The sequence below is a fragment of the Coptis chinensis genome, chromosome 9 (genome assembly GCF_015680905.1).
Source record: "Coptis chinensis isolate HL-2020 chromosome 9, ASM1568090v1, whole genome shotgun sequence".
NCBI classification, from domain to species: domain Eukaryota; kingdom Viridiplantae; phylum Streptophyta; class Magnoliopsida; order Ranunculales; family Ranunculaceae; genus Coptis; species Coptis chinensis.
Genome location: NC_141464.1, coordinates 15,397,328 through 15,422,103, shown reverse-complemented (window position 1 = coordinate 15,422,103; position 24,776 = coordinate 15,397,328). Strand labels below are relative to the sequence as shown.

The 24,776-nt window shown below is 37.8% G+C and overlaps 2 non-coding genes and 12 pseudogenes across 2 annotated transcripts; all 14 read right to left on the bottom strand.

Annotated features, from left to right (window-relative positions):
• Window positions 1–11,160: 11,160 nt before the first annotated feature.
• On the bottom strand, window positions 11,161–11,279 carry LOC147474946 (5S ribosomal RNA; annotated as a pseudogene).
• A 118-nt stretch (window positions 11,280–11,397) lies between these two features.
• Window positions 11,398–11,516, bottom strand: LOC147474945 (5S ribosomal RNA; annotated as a pseudogene).
• A 121-nt stretch (window positions 11,517–11,637) lies between these two features.
• Window positions 11,638–11,756, bottom strand: LOC147474944 (5S ribosomal RNA; annotated as a pseudogene).
• A 119-nt stretch (window positions 11,757–11,875) lies between these two features.
• On the bottom strand, window positions 11,876–11,994 carry LOC147474943 (5S ribosomal RNA). The gene has a single exon (XR_015209917.1). It is a non-coding gene; the product is annotated as a 5S ribosomal RNA (ribosomal RNA).
• Window positions 11,995–12,115: 121 nt separating this feature from the next.
• Window positions 12,116–12,234, bottom strand: LOC147474942 (5S ribosomal RNA; annotated as a pseudogene).
• Window positions 12,235–12,347: 113 nt separating this feature from the next.
• LOC147474941 (5S ribosomal RNA) lies at window positions 12,348–12,466 on the bottom strand. Its single transcript, XR_015209922.1, has one exon. It is a non-coding gene; the product is annotated as a 5S ribosomal RNA (ribosomal RNA).
• A 9,418-nt stretch (window positions 12,467–21,884) lies between these two features.
• LOC147474940 (5S ribosomal RNA) lies at window positions 21,885–22,003 on the bottom strand (annotated as a pseudogene).
• Window positions 22,004–22,112: 109 nt separating this feature from the next.
• Window positions 22,113–22,231, bottom strand: LOC147474939 (5S ribosomal RNA; annotated as a pseudogene).
• A 114-nt stretch (window positions 22,232–22,345) lies between these two features.
• On the bottom strand, window positions 22,346–22,464 carry LOC147474938 (5S ribosomal RNA; annotated as a pseudogene).
• Window positions 22,465–23,231: 767 nt separating this feature from the next.
• On the bottom strand, window positions 23,232–23,350 carry LOC147474937 (5S ribosomal RNA; annotated as a pseudogene).
• A 366-nt stretch (window positions 23,351–23,716) lies between these two features.
• LOC147474936 (5S ribosomal RNA) lies at window positions 23,717–23,835 on the bottom strand (annotated as a pseudogene).
• A 121-nt stretch (window positions 23,836–23,956) lies between these two features.
• On the bottom strand, window positions 23,957–24,074 carry LOC147474935 (5S ribosomal RNA; annotated as a pseudogene).
• A 119-nt stretch (window positions 24,075–24,193) lies between these two features.
• On the bottom strand, window positions 24,194–24,311 carry LOC147474934 (5S ribosomal RNA; annotated as a pseudogene).
• A 125-nt stretch (window positions 24,312–24,436) lies between these two features.
• On the bottom strand, window positions 24,437–24,555 carry LOC147474933 (5S ribosomal RNA; annotated as a pseudogene).
• Window positions 24,556–24,776: the final 221 nt, after the last annotated feature.

The window sequence follows — 24,776 nt, the reverse complement described above, 5'->3', positions numbered from 1 at the left end:
AATTAAGGTATACCTAATTCCGAGGCCTGAGTCCAAAGATACGGTCTTTGGAAGTTCTGTTGACTTTTGTGTGCTGTTTTTGCCCGTCTTGGCCTTTAATCACAAAACTTCTTAGCAACCAACCCTTACTCCTTTATATCGCCAAAGTGGCACATCTATGCACATAATTGACTTCAATGCCTGAAATACATAAAAGCACCTAATTAGCATTAACTCTTATTTATTACTCACATAATTGGTCTAAAAGTATTATTGTTAAAGCGTTAAAACTACAGTTTTGGGCTCTTATCAAACCACCCCCAAACAACATTTTGCTTGTCCTCAAGCAAATATGAGAAATTAGCATAAGTGGCCAAAAATGGAGTTCTATTTAATCTCGTTTCGCCGAGTGCGATTGAATTGACCATATGTAACAAGGCCTTAAACCACTAGGAATTCCCTAGTGGATGAGTTATAGCCTCATGAGAGTTTTCCAGTGAAGGTACTCACAAACTTCATCTATACTACAATGACTCATAAATAAACTATTGTTTCCTTATCTATGTCTCAATTATCTATACATCTCACTAGCAATGAATACAAAATAATTAAGTCTAAACCTAAGCTAATATATGCATAATAATCAATCATCTACGAATAAACATATATACAATGAGTAATACTAGGAAATGTACTAGCAGGTTCGTTTATGAAAACTCGGAATAACGTCCTTAAATAGGACCTCACATAAATGTCAAGACAAAAACCACTCTGATTTTTTCGCTCAAGTTTCGCTACTCCAGTGTGCAGTGGGCACACTTTACCTTACAATCTTAATGACACACAAGGAAGCCGGAGTCGATCAAACACATCTGCCACTTACTATCACACTAACCTATTCCTAATTTAGCTAGTGGTCTTTATTAGGTATTGCGGGGATTAGGTGATGGTTTAAGAAGGAAGGAAATGGATATTCAAAAAGGACAAGTCTGAGATAATAGAGTCTTCATATTATGTAACTAGAGAAACCTTGTTATTTACTTTTGCTTCTACACTTTGTTTCCATCCTTAGCCATATTTTTCTTTTTCTTTGGCTTTAACTCCTTTGATTCTATTTCTTGGAGTTCTAACTCTTTATTTTCTTTTATTTATTTATTTATTTTTATTTGGATGGAAACTTCCTTTTCTTATCTGAAGCGACTAACAAATTCTTGATTTCAAAGGTTCTTCCCTTTTCTATTCTTCATCTCTATTCTCAGACTTATTCAAAGAATTGGGTAGGTTGATTTTTTCTTATTTTGTTTTGTTTGTAACAGGGTAAAGGTTTTGCGGTTTATGAAAGACTCAAGAAAGGCTCAGAGGGGTGACTAGCGGAAAATAATTCATAGGTTTGAATTTTTGGCTATATCGATCCAAAAAGGACCTAAATTCTTGCTTAGGATATGGTATAGTAATCAAGCAAGTGGACGTGTGATTTCTCCATCCGTATTTTACTTCTCCCTTATGTCATTTCTCAAATGTTCACTCATATAAGGCTTTAGGCTATATTCTCACAGGATTTGTAGAATAAGTACTCTAGCCTAGATTTCAGAAACTTACTGCCAACAATCATAGATACTCATGTAACATATGTATAGATAGATGCAAGGATTATTACCTACATATTAGCCTAAGTTTCTAAAAACTATTCTAATGTAAAAGCTACGTGAGACTTCTAGATTATTGAGAGCATAGAGAAAGAAAACAATACCAATATTCCTAAGTGTATAGCATACTTTTTATTTATATTTTTAAAATTTTTGAATTTTTTTTAACTAGAAAACAAATGCATATTATACATATCTATATCCTAACAGATGCCTTAATTACACGTGTTTCTATGCCCCCAAACAAGAAGCATGCTTTGTCCTCAAAGTATTTAAATAAATAGGTTAGAGGAATACCATTGAAATGCGTGAAATTCTGGAACATCTGCAAAATAAGGTTAAACATATTAATATAGTGATGCCTACATTTAGGGACAGGCTACCAAGGGCTATGTTGTAATGCCCTTGGTCCATTATACGAAATACCTTTCCCCCATAATACTCATGGAAATATGTATAGTCATAGAGGTATGCATTATCGGTCATATATCCCCACGTGTGAATATGATCAGGTATTGGAATTCCTGAAACTAATGCTACCACATACTTATTGAATTCTAGTGGTGTGTCATCGACCATGACAGAGAATTCTTGTTCTCTATATTGGTTACAATAGAACTTAACATTATTATAAAAAAATCCAGTAAGCTTAGGTGAATACGAGTCGTCTTCACTTACCAGAAGATGCCTCCATCCAAACTGCATGATCCTTTCGCGGAACCAATGTCCATAAGTCTCGCTCCCCAACAAGTGTTCGAAAAACTGCTCCGGTTTTACTATTGGAGAAGTCTTCACAAAACTACTCTTTAGAACAGCTGCAACGATCTTGGAACAACTCACAAAAAATTGGAATTTTTCTTGCCAACGGGGTTCTGGGCACGGGGTGTGCTCCACCTATGCCTGGATAGGGCACAGGGTGTGCCTTGGTGATTTCCGAGTTCCAGCACTTGGGCGCAGTTCGCGCTCACTTTGTGCCTGGGATGGGCGCTGGTCGCTCTCAGGATGAAAACTGGAATTTCAGTGTTGTGGGTGCAAGTTGCGCTCAGCTCAGGGCTTGGTAGGGCGCGGGTCGCACTCTGATGAAATTCTGTCAGACAGTGCCTAGGGCACAGGTCGCACTCCATGGGGCGCAGGTGCGCTCCGAGCTGCTGATAGTTCTAAAATGGATAAGAAGTTGGGAATATATAGGTTTTAAGTTGCTAAAACGAATCGGGAAGTTACCAAAAAGTTTTAAGGCAATTGCTGGAAACAAAAAATTTCCAAAACCGAAAACGGAAACAACCCATATTCTCCATTCCAAAATAACCCTAACATCTTTTAGGTTGAATTTAGGATAGAAACTGTCTAATTCATCGAGATTTCATCCTATCACAATATCTATTCATAGTCATGCCCATATCGGCAATATTCCCAACAATCATCACAAAATTATATAATAAATTTGTGGATCATATAAAAATCATGCTAGACTAACTAATACCACCCCCAAACAATTCGGGAAGGTGGGATTAACAATAAAACAATGCACAATTTGAAAATAGCTATATTATATTAAAAAAATGAAATTCAAACAACATTTTAACTACCGAGTTTAAATTTAACTATTGAATTTTAAAAAAACTTAATATCCGAACTAATAAAAACAATAAAAATAACTAAATAACATCGGAAAACCAAATTTTTTGAAACACCTAGCCACGTGATGAAGATGGACCCTGAGATGGAGATTGGGCCTGGGATGAAGAAGGCCCCGAGCCATCCGTCCTTTGGCGACGACGCTCATGCCTCTCAGACTCATCTAAAATAGAACCCTCTAGGGGTGGCATGCGTCGTAGAATCTCTACTTGGAACAGGCGTTGTGCTTCCATTGCTGCTTTTATCTTTGCATATTGCGCATTTTGACGTTGAAGGAGTGTTTCCATGCTAAAAAATAGATCATCCTGACGGTTTTGGAGGTTTTCATAACTAGTCTGAAGGTTCGTTTGTTTATTTCGAATTATAATATGCTTACCTCGTACATCTTCACAAATAGCATAAATGCAACGCATGCCAGTATGCAACACTGTCATGCGCTCTGAATCAGACGTACACTTCTTTAAGGCATCTTCATCCAAACATGTTATGTCCTCTATTTTCTCATCCGAATCAACCATCCTGTCCTCCGGCAACATCCAAGTCTTTTGGATACACTCCGTATAAATAATTTCATTTGAATGCAATTTCAACGTAGGCCGCTCAGTTCTTGGTTCCCCAAGACAACATTATCTTCGTAATTAAAGCAGGAAATGGTGCAATACTCTTCCCAACTCCTCTAATCATATTTATCAAAAACTCGAGGATACAGAATTCATACCTCGTCTCTTGCAATATCCAGATAATGTGCAGACATGTCAAACCGATGTCGCTCACTTTCTCCTTCCCAATGATGTTCTTACCAATCCACTGAGCTACAACCAGTTGGTTGGTTCGCAGAGATGGCTGTCAAGCACAATGAGAATTCGGATTATATTCACCTTCTATGAGAGTGTCGTTCATCAATGCAGGAACTCCAGTATACTGGAATTCCTGCACGGTGGAGTCGAGGTGGCATTCAGGCGTAATGCCTAGAATCTCAGCCAACTTCTCTCTCGATAATTCTCTCCTAACCCCAGCCACCTTCATGAAGACCTTCCGACCATCCAACTCTCTCTTCTTATAGAATTGTTCGACCAAATCGGAGTGGTAGAAATTATTTGTCGAGTACCACAACCTATTCAAATTCCTCATAATCAACTCATCACGAAAAAACGGCGCGAAGCGATCGGCCGTAAAAGCTTGTTCCAGCAGAATTCTTCATCTTAGAGCCATTGAAAGTTTTGAATTGATTTGGGGGTGGGTTTGTATGTGGTGTAGGAAACGATGTGAAACAACCCTACTTAAAAAAAATGATGGTGGTGGGAGTGTTGTTGCGCGGCAGTTCAAATATTTTGTGGTTTTTCTCTAATCTTCGGTGTTGGGGATGGTGGTGGGAGTGTTTTGGGTAAGGTTTTGAATTTGGGCCACATTTAGTTTTTTTTTTTTTTTTTTTTTTTTATTTTAATTTTAGGTTATGGTTTTGAATTTGGTAATGGCGGTTTTGGAAGGTGAAATCGCGACTGTTACGTTGAAGATGGAGACACACGTGCGTTGCACGTGTGCGCGAGATTGGGCTCAAGCCCAATTTCATTTTTCGAATTTTCGCGCAACTTCAAACTAAATTTGCCGCTTTGTTACCGGTCCTATTTTTGCAAATGAGCTATGGAAATAATCAGGAGAGAATTTCCAATCCAATGATCTATAAAACACTCTATTTTGACCGTGGATGATATATAAGAAAATGGAAAACGCCTCAGAGTGCATGCGTGACGTAAGTTATCCGAACGAATGAACTCTAATTTCATAGATAATGTCAACCAGAATCGAAATACCATTAAACATCCTACGCAACACAAATAGAAAGTTGAACAATCCAGAACAAAAACGAACACCCCACCCCCAAACAAATTTTTGGCAACGAAGTTTAGAAAATTTGGTTTAAAAGCGGGCCTTTTAAATTCAGATTCCTGAGACTTCCTAAATTACTATTTTTATGATTTTAACAATTTTTAATTTTTTTATGAATAAGATTAAATATAAGAAAAACAATAAAGCAATAAATGCATAATTCACACCATAGAAGAACATGACTCAAAATCCAAGAAAACATGTAAGAGTGGAAAACGTGAATTATGTTTAACGTGGACTTAGGATCCGGTACTTACAGTCACACACTCCATAAGGAGGGCCCGATTATCTGAGTGGTGCACTTACCAATATATGGAATTATAAGTAAGGACACCAAACAACAAAATGAGTCGTTTATAGTCAGATACTTGAGACTTTAACAAATAACTGGATATATATATATATACCCTTCAGTTTTCCATATATCAACAACCTAAAGAGTTGGGGGTCTTTCCATAAATAAATAACATGGAATGCACTCCTAAACATAATCAAGCCCCAAGATTCTCTACGACGCAACTTATTGAAATGAAAGTAAAAGTCTGATGGATCTAGAATGTAACCGCGCATGCACCTTCTTTTTCTCCTTTGAACGAGAGGGTGTCCAAGTGAATGATCATGAGAAAATGGATGTTTGTAGAAGATATGGTGGATATGGATGAATTTTAGACGTAAGGAATGAAAGAAATGAGAATGTAGGTTTGGCACAAAACTCATTCATGGTGTAGGTGGGAACTGTCTCAATTCTGAAAATGAAGGTGTCAAGTGCTTTTCCCTTGGGAATTATTTAAGTATTAAGAGGATTTAGAAAATCATTAAGTATAGAAGAAACAAAAGGGTCAAGCGCAAACTCCAGGTTCCTTTGAAAGGGTGGAAGGTGGGGAATATTGGTGAGGGAAGATGAATAAGTGTCAGCTAGAGCTCTCAGGTCTAGATCATTAGAAGCCTTGAGATATGCCAGACATTCCTCAATAGGTGGGTCAAAAGAATCACTGGGATAGAGGGTGAAAAATTCATCTTTCGTCATAGCGCCAAGGGATAAATGGATGTTGGCAGGGTGGGACTCGCGAGGTGGCAAGGAAGAGTTGCAAAAGAATTGAAGGAAATCTTCCTTAATTTCCTTTACATCCAAGGAGTATTTGTCAAAGTTGGAACTTCCAAAGGAAAGGAATTTGTGTATCTGGTCATTCGGAAACATGGTTTTGAAATAATCTTGAGTTAAGCTCTCGATCATGGTAACCTCTCCATCTATAGATGAATCTGGTAACTGTTTCATCATTTTAAAAACATTTACCTTAACCGAAAGATGGCCAAAAGACAAGGACATCGAACCATCGCGATAGTTTATAAGTGCGTTGGTAGTCACCAAGAAGGGACGCCCTAAGATGATTAGAACAGAGTCGTTAGCGACTTCTGTATCGAGGATAACAAAATCAGCAAGATAGTAGAAATCCTGGACCTTAACAAGCACATTTTCAACCACACCCTTAGGGTACTTAATAGATCAATCCGCTAATTGCAACGTCATTTTAGTAGGTTACATCTCTTGTAGACCTATTTGTTTGTATAGATAATACGGGAGTAAGTTAACACTCGCCCCTAGGTCTAGTAAAGCGGTCGTCGTGTGGGAATCTCCTAAGGTGCATTGTACAGTAGGACGACCAGGGTCCTTGTACTTAACTATTCCATTGTGTTCTGTTAAAGTTGGAAATTGTTTAGTTAAAAAGGTGTCTTTAGGAATATTTGTCTTACGCCTTTTAGTGCACAACTCTTTGAGAAACTTCATATGGTGAGATAATTTTTTAATTGCATCCAGAAAAGGTAAGTTTATCGTTAGATTTTTAAAAACTTCCCTAATCTCGTCGAAATTTGTATCCCTGTTTAACATAGCTAATTTATGGGGAAATGGTGGTTTCTCTCTATATTTAGCGTATGGATCAACTTGATGTCTAACCTTTGTTTTCTATTTCTTAGGTTGTGGTTTAACTGGTACCTCTACAGGGGTAGGCTCTTCAGTTTCTATTACGGTATCTAGTACAATCTCATGTGTAGGGATAACTGGTGGGGTAACTATAGGCATAGTTACTTTGTTATCAACCACTCTCCTAGAACGGAGAGTGGAGATAGCATTTAGCTCACCTACGTTTTCATTTTCCGTACTAGTATTACCATTTACCTCAGAGGCTGTGTTTGTTATTTTAGGATTAGCTATCTCTTGTCCTGGAAACACACCTTTGGGTTGTACTTTCTCTTGAGCTAACTGCTATAAGAAAAGTTTGATGGCTTGTAAAATTTTTTGTTGAGATTGTATAAAGGTATCAAAATGATCCGGTTGTGGAGTAGTATTTGCTACTGGTTGTGTGACAAGAACTATGTCACGTTGATTACTAATGGGTGGATTTTGGTAGTTATTATTACCAGAACGATATCTCTATTAGTATTATAATTATTATTGTTATAATTATTATAATTACCCTGACCTTGTCCTTGTCGTGGTTGAGCTTGGTTGTTATAATTATAATTACCCTGACCTTGTCGTGGTGGGCCTTAGTTAAATTGTTTGCTGGCCTAATATTTTGATTATTAAACCCTGGAGGTGTTACTTGTTGATTATTTCTCCAACTTAAATTAGGATGTTGTCTTCAAGGGGCGTTAGGAATAGGAAAACTATTAATCGAGCAAACATTATCTTGTTGTGATTGTTGTTGTTCATAGGCGAGAGGACAATAGGAGTCGGGATGCTCTGGACTCAAACAGAAATTACATGGATTGGAGTTGACATTCATGATGGGGATAGGCGTTTGTTGAACAGAAAAAGCCTCTACCTTTTTTGTTAGAGATTCGATTAAATTTTTAAGTTCCGAATCGGGTTTCATCTCAAACATATCGGCGGCCTTTACTGTTGTAGAAGAACTAGCGTTGCGGGAGATATCGTCATTATCGCCCCAGTTATTATTACGCTTAGTTTGATCTTCTAAAAATTTATAAGCCTATGAAGCTCCCTTACTTAGGAAACTACCTCTATTCATTATGTCAAGCACCTCCTTGTGGTGGTGTAACAGACCCTTGAAAAAGGCACAAACTAGCGTGTATTTCGCAAGGTTATGGTGTGGACACTCTATAAGTGGATCGGTGAAACGATTCCAAGCCTCTGAAAATGATTCATGAGGATTCTGTCGAAAGAAATGAATCTTGAAAAGCATTTCATCGGTCTTCAGTGGTGGGTAAAAATGTTCCATAAATAGTTGAACAAGTTAAGCCCACGAGTCCACAGAATTTGGCGCTTGGGCAGTTAACCAAGACGTCGCCTTATCGGCTAAAGTGAAGGGAAATACCCTTAGTTTAATTTGTTCAGCACCAACCGTAGGATGGTGGAATGTAGTAAGGACTTGGTCAATCCTATGCATGCACTGATAAGGCTTTTCATGGTCTAACCCATGAAAAACGGGTAACAAATTAAATATATTTGTGGGGATTCGGAAATCCCCCACTGGGTCTGATAGAACGATGCAAGATTTAGGGCTATCGTTTAAAGCTTTGTAAAAGTCAGAGAGAGGAGACTTTCTTTCTTCAGCCATTACTTCAGGTGGTGTGTGTGGTATATTAGTTAGAGGTGTAGTGAGTGGTATACTAGATAGGCGTGTTTGTTGACGTTGTCGGTTGATTATGTTAGGCGTTTTTCTTCGGCCTGACCTTAATCTCATGCAAGGCTAGGCCAATCTTAATGAAACACAACAACACTCCAAACAATCCTGATATGCTAGTATGAACCTCTAACATGAGATACGAGGTGTGGAAGAAAAGAGTACCTGAATACCTCCTTGCTTCACTTATGAATAACGTCTTGTTTACGCGTGCTCAGTGTGTATAACAAGTTAAAACACTTAAAACTATGAAGAAATTGAAATTTGAAACAAACCTGTGGAAATCAGGCAGTTTCAGCAGATAGGGCAGGTAGCGCTCAGAATAGGCCTAAGTAGGGCATAGGTAGCGCTCAGGTTCGAGCTGGAGTTCTAGGCTCTTGGGTGGCGTGCTCCAATTTAGCCTTGGTAGGGCGTGGGTGGAGCTCAGAGAAAACCTCAAGGTCCAGGCGCTTCAATGCGGGGGGGCGCTCGTGTTTTTCCTTGGCAAGGCGCGGGTCGCGCTCAGCCAAAAAGTGGAGTTCCAGGCGCTTGGTTGCGGGTCGCGCTCCATGTAATACTTCGAGGAAAATTTTCAATGCTGAGACGAACAACCACAGTGAGAATCAAACAATGGTGGGTGGGTTATGGGACTTTGGAAAATTAACAAATCTAAAGAAAACAATGCTAAAGGCAACTAAGATGGTAGCGGCGCCATTTGATAAACATAAAATTGGTAGTTTTACTAATGAATAAAGCGATGAAACTCTAAACTAAAAACTGAACTGTACTCGTGATTATCAAAGATTTCTACTCTCGATACTATTGAAGTAGAGTTGGAATAGAAGATTCGTTCCACTCCTAGTTCTTTAGCATTCAAGTTTCCTACGATTATCAATACTACCAAAGTCAATGAGAGCTTTACGAATTATACTATGAAATGCTACGGAATACTAAGTTTGAATCTAGAATAAGAATTAGGGGGGAATTGAATCCACCTTGAATCCAACTTAAGAAACTAGCATAGATTGTTGTAATCAAATTCTTACCGTAAGAACGGTAATAATTGGTCGTTCTAATCCCTAATTATACATGGCATCTCTACCAATTCATAACTAGCATGTGAGGACGTCCACCCATTCTCATGGTGAATCAACAACCTTCTAGAGTGGAATAGACTCTTATAACGATTCTAAGCTAACAAAATCAAGTTTTCATCAAATCCCTCTAATGGAGATTTAGCCTTGATTCATCAAACTATCATTTCCATATGAAATTGAATACGACATAATATAAAGATTCCACCTTTATTAAATTTAACTAAACAATAATTGTAATCTAAATTAACAACTAAGAATCATTAAATAATAAGAATCGAAATCAATCTAAACAATCATTAAATAGCAAGGATCAAATTTAACAAGAACTACTATTTTACTTATCTAATGAATGATAAGCAATAATTCAATACTAAAATTAAAATAAGAATAACAACTAATTAAATAATTGAAAAACTAGATCTAAAACTAAGCTTTAATGGCTACTTTTCTATCCTAAGCTAATTGATAAGCTAAGTCTTGTGTGTGGAAATGGAGGAGACCAGATCCACATTTTCGAGCATGGGCTGAGGGTCCATGTTTTAGGCCGGAAAATTGAGCCCAAAACCTAATTTCTTCAGTCTACAGGGCCCTTTTCAGCTGGCTTTGACTTCAACAGGAATTTCGTCTACTTCTACTCCTCTAATTGGGTCAAAGTTTGGGCCATTGGAAAGCTCTTTCCGAGACGGTCGTTTTGACAAAAGGTATGCTCAATTTCGAGGCCTGAGTCCAAAGATACGGTCTTTGGAAGTTCTACGGACATTTGTGTACTATTTCTGCCCGTCTTGGCCTTTAATCAAAGAACTTCTTAGCAGCCAACTCTTGCTCTTTTATATCGCCAAAGTGACACATTTTTGCATATAATTGACTTCAATGCCTAAAATACATAAAAGCACGTAATTAGCATTAACTCTTATTTATAGCCCACATAATTAGTCTAAAAGTATTATTGTTAAGGGGTAAAAACTACAGTTTTGGGCTCTTATAACTTACTTTCATTTTTAAATCAAAACAAACCCCAGTTTTCTTTTTACATAAAAGTAAATAAAAAAATTGCAAAAGAGGGGTGCAACACGAGGACTTCCCAGGAGGTAACCCATCCTAGTTCTACTGTCGCTCAATCATGCTTAACTGCGGAGTTTTGTTGGGATCCGGCGCATTAGTGCCGGTATGATCGCACCCGAAAGTATTGGGGTTTTATTTGTATTTGACCCAACTCGTGATCGAACGTACTCTCATTTTTAAATTAAAACAAACCTCGGTTCTTTTTTTACGAAAAAAAAAAATTGCAAAATAGGGGTGCAACATGAAGACTTCCAAGGAGGTCACCCATCCTAATACTACTCTCACCCAAGCACACTTAACTACGGAGTTCTGATGGGGTCCAGTGCATTAGTGCTGGTATGATCGCACCCGAAAGTACTGGGGTTTTATTTGTATTTGACCCAACTCGTGTTCGAACTTACTATAATTTTTAAATCGAAACAAACCTTAGTTTTCTTTTTACAAAAATTAAAAAAAAAATGCAAAAGAGGACTGCAACACAAGGAATTCCCATGAGGTCACCCATCTTAGTACTACTCTCCCCCAAGCACGCTTCACTGCGGAGTTCTGAAGGGATCCAATGCATTAATGCTGGTATGATCGCACACGAAAGTATTAGTGTTTTATTTGTATTTGACCCAACTCGTGTTCGAACTTACTTTCATTTTTAAATCAAAACAAACCGCGATTTTCTTTTTACAAAAAACTAAATAAAAAAATTGCAAAATAGGGGTGCAACACGAGGACTTCCCAGGAGGTCACCCATCCTAGTACTACTCTCGCTCAATCATGCTTAACTGCGGAGTTTTGATAGGATCCAGTGCATAAGTGTTGGTATGATCACACCCGAAAGTTTTGGGGTTTTATTTGTATTTGACCCAACTCTTGTTCGAAATTACTCTCATTTTTAAATCGAAACAAACCTCGGTTTTCTTTTTACAAAAAAAGAAAAAAAAATTGCAAAATAGGGGTGCAGCACGAGGAATTCCCAGGAGGTCACCCATCCTAGTACTACTCTCGCCCAAGCACGCTTAACTGCGGAGTTCTGATGGGATCCGGTGCATTAGTGCTGGTATGATCGCACCCAAAAGTATTAGGGTTTTATTTGTATTTGACACAACTAGTGTTCGAACTTACTCTCATTTTTAAATCGAAACAAACCTTGGTTTTCTTTTGACTAAAAAATGAAAAAAAAAAATGCAATAGAGGGGTGTAACACGGGGACTTCCAAGGAGGTCACCCATCCGAGTACTACTCTCGCCCAAGAACGGTTAACTGCGGAGTTCTGATGGGATCCGATGTATTAGTGTTGGTATGATCGCACCAGAAAGTATTAGGGTTTTATTTGTATTTGACCCAACTAGTGTTTGAACTTACTCTCATTTTTAAATCGGGACAAACCTCGGTTTTCTTTTTATGAAAAAAAAAAATGCAAAAGAAGGGTGCAACACGAGAACTTCCTAGGAGGTCACCCATCCTAGTACTACTCTCGCCCAAGCACGCTTAACTGCGGAGTTCTAATGGGATCCAATGTATTATTGCTGGTATGATCGCACCCGAAAATATTGGGGTTTTATTTGTATTTGACCCAACTCTTGTTCGGACTTACTCTCATTTTTAAATCTAAACAAACCTCTCTTTTCATTTTACAAATAAAAAAAAAAATTGCAAAAGAAGAGTGCAACACGAGGACTTCCCAAGAGGTCACCCATCCTAGTACAACTCTTGCCCAAGCACGCTTAACTGCGGAGTTCTAATGGGATGTAGTGCAATAGTTCTTGTATGATCATACCTGAAAGTATTGGTGTTTTATATGTATTTGACCCAACTTGTGTTCGAACTTACTCTCATTTTCAAATCGAATCAAACCTCCGTTTTCTTTTTACAAAAAATCTACAAAATAAAAATGCAAAAGAGGGGTGCAACACGAGGACTTCCCAGGAGGTCACCCATCCTAGTACTGCTCTAGCCCAAGCATTTAGGTTTTATGTGCATTTGTGCTGGTACGATCACAACCGAAAGTATTTAGGTTTTATGTGTATTTGACCAAACTCGTGTCCGGACTTACTCTCATTTTTAAATCGAAACAAACCTCGGTTTTCATTTTACAAATAAAAAAAAAATAAAAAATTGTAAAAGAAGGGTGCAACACGAGGAGTTCCCAGGAGGTCACTGATAAGAGCCCAAAACTGTAGTTTTAACCCCTTAATAATCATACTTTTAGACCAATTATGTGAATAATAAGTAAGAGTTAATACTGATTACGTGTTTTTATGCATTTCAGGCTTCAAAGTCCATTATGTGCAGAAGTGTGCCACTTTAGCCAGATAAAGGAGCAATGGTTGGTTGCTAAGGAGTTCTGTGATTAAAGGCTAAGATTCAAGAAGACAAAGCCTTTCTAAAGCCCGGTCAAAGCTGAAAAGTCAAAGTCAACGCGGGCAGAAACAGCACACAAAGTTAGCAGAACTTCCAAAGACCATATCTTTGGACTCAAACCTCGGAATTGGGCCTACCTTATGTCAAAACGACCGGCTCGGAAAGAGCTTTCCAATGGTCGAAGCCTTGACCCAATCAGAGGAGCAGAAGTGGACAAAACATTTATCGAAGCCAACTGCAGCTGGAGAGCCCATTTTGGACTAAAGAAATAGGGTTTTGGGCCTGATTCTCTGGCCCAAAACATGGCTCCAAGCCCATGCATGATTTTTGGATCTGAAAGTATAAAAACAAAAACTTAGCTCTTTGTTAATGGTAGATAGTTAGACCTAGATTAGAATTAGATTAGTTAGCCTCCATTAATGAGTTTTAGAACTTAGTTTTAGAATTTCATTTTCTTGTTTTAGATTAATTTCTTGAATCATTGAATATCATTCATTAGATAAATAAAATAGTGATTATTCTTGTCATTTCGGTTTTTGTTATTTCAATCTATTAGATCTAGTTTTAATTATTGTTCTTATTTCATTCTTAGTTAATTAATTAGATTTCAATTATTGTTTAATTTAGATTAGTAAAGTTAGAATTTTGATATGATGTGTAGTTATAATTCAATGCTAAAGTTAGAATTATTGTTTATCAAATGGCGCCGCTGCCATATTAGTTGCACTTTAGCATTGTTTTCATAGTAGAATTAGTCATTTTTAAGTCCCATTAAACCCACCCACCCTTGTTTGATTCATACTGTGGTTATCCGTTTCAGCGTTGAAAAATTCCGCGAAAAATTACACTGAGCGCAACCGCGCCTATAAGGAGCGCTGCTCTATAGCTGGGAATCTGGCGGCGACCAGAATACGCCGGCCGACCCGCATACGATTTTACTGGACCATGAGCGCGACCCGCCCTCATACCGAACGCGACCCGCGCTAACTTACTGGAACACGGGCGACCGGGCGACCCTATCGCGAAAGTGCACTGTGCCTAAGCAAAATTTTCCGGATTTCTACAGGTTTGTTTCGAACTTCGATTTTTAAGTTTTTCAGTGTTCTAACTTGTTATTTACACTGAACACGCCTAAACAAGACGCTATTCATAAAAGCGAAGCAAGGGCCGCTTATCGGTATTCCTTTCTTCCATACCTCGCATCTCCAGTTAGAGGTTCATACTAATATATCAAGATTGTTTGGATTGTTGTCGTGTTTAGACTTAGACTTGCATGAGATTAAGGTCTGGTCGGAGAAAAACACCGAACGTAATTAACCGTCAACGTCAACAAACAAATCTATCGAGTATACCAATCACTACACCTCTAACTACTATCCTACCAACCACACCTGACACAATGGTGAAGAAAGAGAGACCTCTCTCTCCGACTTTTTACAAAGCCTTGGCGATAGCCCTAAATCTTGCATCCTTCTAGCAGACCGATTGGGGATTTCCACATCCCCAAATATATTTAATTTGTTACCCGTTTTTCATGGTTTAAACCATGAAAAACCTTATCGGCTACATCGTAGGATTGAACAAGTCCTTACAACATTCCACCATCCTACGGTTGGTGCGGAACAAATTAAATTGAGGGTATTCCCTTTCACCTTAGGCTGATAAAGGCTCTTTGGTTAACTGCCCAAAGCGCTAATTCAATGGACTTGTGGGCCAAACTTGTTCAAATTGTTTATGGAACATTTTTACCCACACCTAAAGACGAATGAAATGCTTTCCAAGATTCACTTCTTTCGACAGAATCCTCATGAGTCATTTTCAGAGGCTTGGAATTGTTTCACCGATCTCCTTATAGAGTGTCCACACCATCACCTAGCAAAAGACACGTTAGTTCGTGCCTTTTTCAAAGGACTTCTACACCACCATAAAGAAGTCCTAGACATAATGAATGGAGGTAGTTTCCTATATAAAGGAGCCTCAGTGGCATATAAATTTTTGGAAGATCAGACTAAGCGTAATAATAATTGGGGGGGTAGTGACAATTACTCCCGCTCCGCTAGTTCTTCTTCAATAGTTAAGGCTACCAGTATGTTTGAGGTTAAATCAGATCCTGAGCTTAAAACTCTAATTGAATCCCTCACAAAAAAGGTAGAGGCCATTTATGTACAACAAAAGCCTATCCCCGTAATGAATGTAAATTCAAATCCATGTAGTTTCTGTTGGAGTCCTGAGCATCCCGACTCCCACTGTCCTATAGCCTATGAACATTCTTGTTCCATTAATAGTGAACCTAACGCCCCTTGGAGACAAAATCCCAACTTCGGTTGGAGAAATAACCAACAAGTCACACCTACAGAGTACAATAATCAATATGTTAGGCCAACGCCGCGGTTATAACCAAGCTCCACCACAACAAGGGCGGGGATCGGGGTAATTATAATAATTATAACAACCAAGTTCAACCCTGGACAAAGTCAAGCACAAGGTCAATGTAGTTATAATAATTATAATGCTAATAGAGGTATCGTTCCGTAAATAATAACTATCACAATCCATGCATAAATAATCAACGAGATAGTTCGATCCACATCACCCGTGACTACTACACCCACACAACCGGATCGTCTTGACACCTTCATACAAGTGAGCCAACAACTTTTCCAAACCATGGCTCAATCTAACCAACACATTCTACAATCCATTAATAATTTAAACCAACAGTTAGCCCAAGAGAAAGCCCAACCAAAAGGCGTGTTTCCAGGCCAAGCGATACCCAACCCTAAAACAGCAAACATAGCCTTTGAGGTAGACGGTAATACTAGTACAAAAACTACATCCGTAGGTCAGCTAAATGCCATCACCACTCTCCGTTCTGGAAGAGTGGTTGATAACAAAGTAACTATGCCTATAGTTACCCCATCAGTACTCCCTACACCGGATATCGAACTAGATACCGAAATAGAAACTGAAGAACCTACCACTGTAGAGGTACCAGTTAAACCACAACCTAAGAAACAGAAAGCCAAGGTTACACATCAAGTCGAGCCATACGCTAAATATAGAGCGAAACCACCGTTCCCTCAGAAATTAGCCATGCTAACTAGGGATACTAACTTTGAGGAGATTAGGAACGTTTTCAAAAATCTAACGATAAACCTTCCTTTTCTCGAAGCTATAAAAAAGCTACCTAACCACGCTAAGTTTCTTAAGGAGTTGTGCACTACTAGGCGTAAGACCAACATACCTAAAGATGCCTTTCTAACTGAACAATTCCCAACTTTATCTGAAAATAATGGAATTGTTAAGTGCAAGGACCCTGGTCGTCCTACTGTATAATGCACCTTAGGAGATTCTCACACGACGACCGTGCTACTAGACCTGGGGGCTAGTGTTAACTTACTCCTGTTTTATTTGTATAAACAAATAGGTCTAGAGGAGATGCAACCTACTAAAATGACATTGCAATTAGCTGATTGGTCTATTAAGTATCCTAAGGGTGTGGTTGAAAACGTGCTTTGGTTAAAGTCCAAAATTTTTACTACCGGCCGACTTCGTTATCCTCGACCGCGTAACTCACTAACGACTCTGTACCTATCATTTTAGGGCGTCCCTTCTTGGCTACTCTTGCCAACGCCAACTCATAAACTGCCGCGATGGTTCGATGTCCTTGTCCTTTGGCCATCTTTCTTTTTGAGGTCAATGTTTTCAAAAGCGAGGACCAGATATCGATTCATCTACAAATGGGGAGGTTAGCATGATCGAGAGTTTAGCTCAAGATTACTTCAAAAACATGTTTCGGAGAAAGATTAACAAATTCCTTTCCTTCGAAATTCTGACTTTAACAATGACTCCTCGGTAGTAGACGAAATCGAAGAAGAATTCCCGCAACTCTTTTGCACCGCTTCTTTACCACTTCGCGAGTCCCCCCTTGCCAACAACCATTCATCCCTTGATGCTATGACGGAAGATGAATTTTTCAATCTCTATCCCAGTGATCCTTTTGACCCACCTATTGAGGAATGTCTTGCATATATCAAGATTTCTGATGATATGGACTTGAGAGCTCTAGCTGAGAATCATTCACCTTCCATCACCAATATTCCCCACCCTCCACCTTTTCAAAGGAACCTCGAGTTTGTACTCGATCCTTTAGTTTCTCCTATGCTTCATGATTTTTTAAATCCACCTAATAAACAAATACTTCCCAAGGATAAACCACTTGACACCTTCATTTTCAGACTTGAGACAGTCCCTAACTACACCATGAATGAGTTTTGTGCTAAACCCACATCCTCATTTTTTTCATGCTTTCCCTCTAAAACTTATCCCAATCCACCATATTTTCCACAACCATTCACTTTTCCACACTTATTCACTAGGACACCCTCTCGTTCAAAGATGAAACATAAGGTGCATGCTCGGTTATGTTATAGGTCTATCCGACTTCGCTTTCATTCCACTAGGCTGCGTCGTAGGAAATCTTGGTGCTTGATTGTGTTTGGAAATGTTTTCTGCGATATTTATTTATGGAACGATCCACAACTATTTCGGTTGTTGATATATGATAAACTGCATATTCATACATATGTTTAGATAAGTCTAGGGAATCTGACTTTAAAAGACCCAAGTTTTCGTACAATACCAACGTTCGAGATTATAGGCCAAACAAAATTTTCAAACTTAAAAAAAGTTTTCCAATTTTGTTTGGGGGTGGCGATTTTGGTATTCATTTCAAATCATGTTGCCACCCTAAGCCTGTAATGTTTACTCCAGTAGAGTTTGTGTTAGTTAGTACGTACCAGTTTAATTGTGCTTCATATTATCATATCGTCTTTACAATATTTACATTACAGTCGCGCCAATTTTGCCACGTTTCTATGGTAAATTCTTTCCTTATCTCTTTACACTTTGAGGACAAAGCGTTCGATTGTTTGGGGGTGGGATAGAAACATTTGCAAAAATTAGACACTTTTAGGATGTAAATTACGCACTTTTATTTATAAAATGTTAAAAATTATAAAAATTAGTTAGTTACATAATTTAATTGTGCTATTAAATTGTTTCATGAACCCCCTTCTCCCAAATTGTTTGGGGGTGGTATAGAAACACGATGTAAATGTTAAGCACATATTAGGTTGTATATTACATATTATTTGTCTTAAAAATAATAAAAATGAAAATAAAAAGTTTATGCTATACACTTAGGAATATTGGTATTGTTTCTTTCTCTATGCTCTTAATAATCTAGAAGTCTCACGTAGCTTTTGCATTAGAATAGTTTTTAGAAACTTAGGTTAATATGTAGGTAATAATCTTTGCATCTATCTATAAATATATTATATGAGTATCTATGATTGTTTGGCAGTAAGTTTTTGAAATCTAGGCTAGAGTACTTATTCTACAAATCCTGTGAGAATATAGCCTAAAGCCTTATATGAGTGAAACATTTAAGAAATGACACAAGGGAGAAGTATATTCCGAATAGAGAAATCACACGTCCACTTGCTTGACCACTATACCATGTCCTAAGAGAGAATTTAGGCCCTTTTTTTTATCGATATAGCTAGAAATTCCGACCTAAGTATATTTTCCGCTAGTCAGCCTAATCCCCACCGAGCCTTTCATTAGCCCTTTCATAAACCACAAATCCTTTACCCTGTTACAAAACAGAACAAAATAAAAAAAATTCAACCTACCCAATTTAGATAAGTCTGAGAATAGAATAAGGAAGAAAGAAGAAGAGAAAAACCTGTGTAAACAAAAGTTAGTTAATTGCTTCAAAAAAATAAAGAAAGGAAGTTTCCATCCAAAGAAAAGAAAAATAAAAATAGAAATAAAATAAAAACTCCAAAAAAAAAAATAGAATAAAAGGAGTCAAAAGCCAAAGAAAAATAAAAATAAAAATATGGCTAAGGATGGAAACAAAGTGTAGAAGCAAAAGTAAATAACAAGGTTTTCTCTAGTTACATAATATGAAGACTTTATTATCTCAGACTTGTCCCTTTTGAATATCCATTTCCTTCCTTCTTAAACCATCTCCTAATCCCCGCAACACCTAATAAAGACCTCTAGCTTAATTAGGAATAGGTTAGTGGGATAGTAAGTGGCAGATGTGTTTGATCAACTTCGGCTTCCTTGTGTGTCATTGAGATTGTAAGGTAAAGTATGCCCACTGCATTAATCGGAGTAGCAAAACTTGAGTGGAAAAAAATCGAGTGATTTTTGTCTTAACTTTTATGTGAGAACCTACTTAAGGACGCTTATTCCAAAGTTTCAGAAACAGACACATTCTCGTGCATTTCATAGCATTACTCATTGTATATATGTTTATTTGTAGATGATTGATTATTATGCATATATTAGCTTAAGTTTCGACATGATTATTCTGTATTCATTGCTAGTGAGATGTATAGATAATTGAGACATAAATAAGGAAACAATAGTTTTATTTCTTAGTCGTTGTAGTATAGATGAAGTTTGTTAGTACCTTCACTGGAAAACTCTCACGAGACTATAACTCGTCCACTAGGGAATTCCTAGTGGTTTAAGGCATTGTTGCATATGGTCAATGCAATCGCACTCAGCGAAACGAGAGTAGATAGAACTCCATTTTTGGTCACTTATTCTAATTTCTCATCTTTGCTTGAGGACAAGCAAAATGCTGTTTGTGGGTGGTTTGATAAGAGCCCAAAACTGTAGTTTTAACCCCTTAATAATCATACTTTTAGACCAATTATGTGAATAATAAGTAAGAGTTAATACTGATTACGTGTTTTTATGCATTTCAGGCTTCAAAGTCCGTTATGTGCAGAAATGTGTCACTTTAGCTAGATAAAGGAGCAATGGTTGGTTGCTAAGGAGTTCTATGATTAAAGGCCAAGATTCAAGAAGACAAAGCCTTTCTAAAGCCCGGTCAAAGCTGAAAAGTCAAAGTCAACGCGGGCAGAAACAACACATAAAATTAGTAGAACTTCCGAAGACCATATCTTTGAACTCAGACCTCAGAATTGGGCCTACCTTATGTCAAAACGACCGGCTCGGAAAGAGCTTTCCAATGGTCAAAGCCTTGACCAAATCAGAGGAGCAGAAGTGGACAAAACATCTGTAGAAGCCAACTACAGCTGAAGAGCCCATTTTGGACTAAAGAAATTGGGTTTTGGGCCTGATTCTCTGGCCAAAACATGGCTCCAAGCCCATGCACGATTTTTTGATCTGAAAGTATAAAAACAAAAGCTTAGCTCTTTGTTAATGGTAAAAAGTTAGACCTAGATTAGAATTAGATTAGTTAGCCTCCATTAATGAGTTTTAGAACTTAGTTTTAGAATTTCATTTTCTTGTTTTAGATTAATTTCTTGAATCATTGAATATCATTCATTAGATAAATAAAATAGTGATTATTCTTGTCATTTCGGTTTTTGTTATTTCAATCTATTAGATCTAGTTTTAATTCTTGTTGATTATCATTTCTTAGTTGTTAATTAGAATTTAATTATTGTTTAATTTAGATTAGTAAATTTCAAATCTTGATATTATGTTTAGTTTAGATTCATATGGAAATGATTATGAATGATTCTCGGCTAAACCTCCATTAGAGGGGTTGAGAAGCCTTGATGAAAGCTTGATTCCGATTATCGTAGAGTCATCGTAATTTCTATCCCACTCTAGAAAACGATTAATTAAGCCATGAGAATGGGTTTAATCGTTCACATGCTAGTTATGAATTGGTAGAAATGTCATGTGTAATTAGGGATTAGGAAGAACCAATTGTTCGTGGCGATTCAATTCGATTACGACAATTAAATGGATTAGTGAGTTAAGTTGAGTTAAGGTGGAATCAATCCCCCATAATTCCTTATTATATAATCAACGTAGTATTTCCGTAGTTGAATCAATTATAGTTTGTATCTTATGGGTAGTTGCATCGTAGTATAATTCCCCCTCGTAAACCTCTCATTAGACTTAAGACTGATCAATTAGATATGAAATCATTCCATGCTAGAGAACTAGGAGTGGAACGAATTTGTTACTCCACTCTATTTCGATAAAATTGAGAGTAGAAACTTTGATAAATATAAACATATATGCTCATAAGAGAGTTTTAGTTTACTTACGTTTTGAGTTCATCGTTCATTTCGTAGGTAAAACTACTATTTTTACGTTTATCAGTCACCCATCCTAGTACAACTCTCGACCAAGCACCATTAACTGTAGAGTTCTGATGGGATCCGGTGTATTAGTGATGGTATGATCGCACCAGAAAGTATTTGGATTTTATTTGTATTTGACCCAATTCGGGTTCGAACTTACTCTCATTTTTAAATCGAAACAAACCTCGGTTTTCTTTTAAAAAAAAATTCAAAAGAAGGGTGCAACACGAGAACTTCCCAGGAGGTCACCCATCTTAATACTACTCATGCCTTAGCACGCTTTTAGCGGAGTTACATTGGGATCTGGCACATTTGTGCTGGTATGATCCCACTCAAAAATATTGGCATTTTATTTGTATTTGTCCCAACCCGTGTTCGAACTTTCTCTCATTTTCTAATCGAAACAAACCTCTGTTTTCTTTTTACAAAAAAAAAAAAAAAAATTGCGAAAGAGGGGTGCAACATGAGGACTTCCCAAGAGGTCACCCATTCCAGTACTACTCTCACCCAAGCACCCTTAACTATGGAGTTCTGATGGGATCCGGTGCATTAGTGCTGGTATGATGGCTTTCGAAAGTATTGGTGTTTTATATGTATTTGACCCAACTCATGTTCGAACTTACTTTCATTTTCAAATCGAAACAAAACTCGGTTTTCTTTGTACAAAAAAATTTCAAAAGAGGGGTGCAACACGAGGACTTTCCAGGAGGTCAACCATCCAAGTACTACTCTCGCCCAAGCATGATTAACTGCGGAGTTCTGATGGGATCCGGTGCATTAATGCTAGTATGATTGCACCTGAAAGTATTGGGGTTTTATTTGTATTTGACCCAACTCGTGTTCGAACTTACTCTAATTTTTAAATCGGAATAAATCTTAGTTTTCATTTTGAAAAAAAAAAAAAATTGCAAAATAAGGTGCAACACGAGGACTTCCCAGGATGTCAACCAACCTAGTACTACTCTCGCCCAAGCACGCTTAACTACGGAGTTATGATGGGATCCGATGAATTAGTGCTGGTATGATTGCACCCGAAAGTATTAAGATTTTTATTGTATTTGACCCAACTCGTGTCCGAAGTTACTCTCATTTTTAAATCGAAACAAACCTCTATTTTCATTTTACAAAAAAAAAAAAAAAAAAAAAAGGGGTGCAACATGAGGACTTCCCAGGAGGTCACCCATCCTAGTGCTACTATCGCCCAAGCGCGCTTAACTACAGAATTCTGATAGGATCCGGTGCATTAGTGCTGCTATGATAGCACCCGAAAGTATTGGGGTTTTTTTTGTATTTGACCCAACTCGTGTTCGAACTTACTCTCATTTTAAAATCGAAACAAACCTCGATTTTCTTTTAACAAAAAAATAAAAAAAAAATTGCGAGAAAAGGGTGCAACACGAGGACTTCCCAGGAGGTCACCCATCTTAGTACTGACTACCCAAAAGTATTGGTATTTTATTTGTATTTGACCCAACTCGTGTTCGAACTTACTTTCATTTTTAAATCGAAACAAACATCGGTTTTCTTTTTAGAAAAAAATAAATAAAAAAATTGCAAAAGAGGGGTGCAACACGGGAACTTCCCAAGAGGTCATCCATCCTAGTGCTACTCTATCCCAAGCACCTTTAAATGTGTAGTTCTGATGGGATCCGGCGCATTGATGCTGGTATCATCGCACCCGAAAGTACTGGGGTTTTATTTGTATTTCATCCAACTCGTGTTTGAACTTACTCTTATTTTTAAATCGAAACGAACCACGGTTTTCCTTTTACAAAAGAATAAAAAAAAAATTGCAAAAGAGGGGTGCAACACGATGACTTCCCAGGAGGTCACCCATCCTAGTACTACTCTCGCCCAATCACGCTTAACTGCGTAGTTCTGATGGGATCAGGTGCATTAGTGTTGGTATGATCGCACCCAAAAATTAATGGGGCTTTATTTGTATTTGACCCAACCCGTGTTTGAACTTACTCGCATTTTTAAATCGAAACAAACCTCGACTTTCTTTTTACAAAAAAATAAAAAAATAAATTTCAAAAGTGGGGTGCAGCACGAGGACTTCGCAAGAGGTCAACCATTCTAGTACTACTCTCTCCCAAACACGATTAACTGCGGAGTTCTGATGGGATCCAGTGCATTACTTCTAGTATGATTGGACCCGAAAGTACTGGGGTTTTATTTGTATTTGATCCAACTCGTGTTCGAGCTTACTTTCATTTTTAAATTGAAACAAACCTAGGTTTTCTTTTTACAAAAAGAAAAAATAATAAAAATAATACTAAAGAGGGCTGCAACACGAGGAATTCCCTGGTGGTCAACCATCCTAATACTACTCTCGCCCAACCACGATTAGCCGCGGAGTTCTGATGGGATCCGGTACATTAGTGCTGGTATGATCGAAAAAGAAATTATTAGGGTTTTATTTGTATTTGACCCAACTCGTGTCCGAATTTACTTTCATTTTTAAATCGAAACAGACCTCAGTTTTCTTTTTACAAAAAAATAAAAAAATAAAATGCAAAAGAGGGGTGCTACATGGGGACTTCTTAGGAGGTCACCCATCCCAGTACTACTCTCTCCCAAACACGCTTAACTGGGAGTTCTGATGGGATCCGGTGCATTAGTGCTGGTATGATCGCACCCGAAAATATTGGGGTTTTATTTGTATTTGACCCAACTCGTGTTCGAACTTACTCTAATTTTTAGATCGAAAAAAATCATGGTTTTCTTTTTACAAAAAAAAAAAAAAAAATTGCAAAACATGGGTGCAACACGAGGACTTCTTATGAGGTCACCATCCCAGTACTACTCTCGCCCAAACACGCTTAACGGCGGAGTTCGGATGGGATCCTATGCATTGGTGCTGGTATAATCGCACCCGAAAATATTGGGGTTTTATTTTTATTTGACCCAACTCGTGTTCGAACTTACTCTAATTTTTAAATCGAAACAAATCTTGGTTATCTTTTTACAAAAAAATAAAAAATAAAAAAAATTGCAAAAGAGGGGTGCAACACGAGGACTTCCCAGGAGGTCAACCGTCCTAGTACTACTCTCGCCCAAGCACGATTTACTGCGGAGTTCTGATGGAAGCCGGTGCATTATTGCTGGTATGATCGCACCCGAAAGTACTGGGGTTTTATTTGTATTTGACCCAACTTGTGTCCGAACGTACTTTCATTTTTAAATCAAAACAAACCTAGGTTTTCGTTTTATCAAAAAAAATAGAAAAACAAAAATTACAAAAGAGGGCTGCAACACGAGGAATTTCCAGGTGGTCAACCATCCTAGCACTCCTCTCCCGTAAGCACGCTTAACTGCGAAGTTTTGATTTGATCCGGTGCA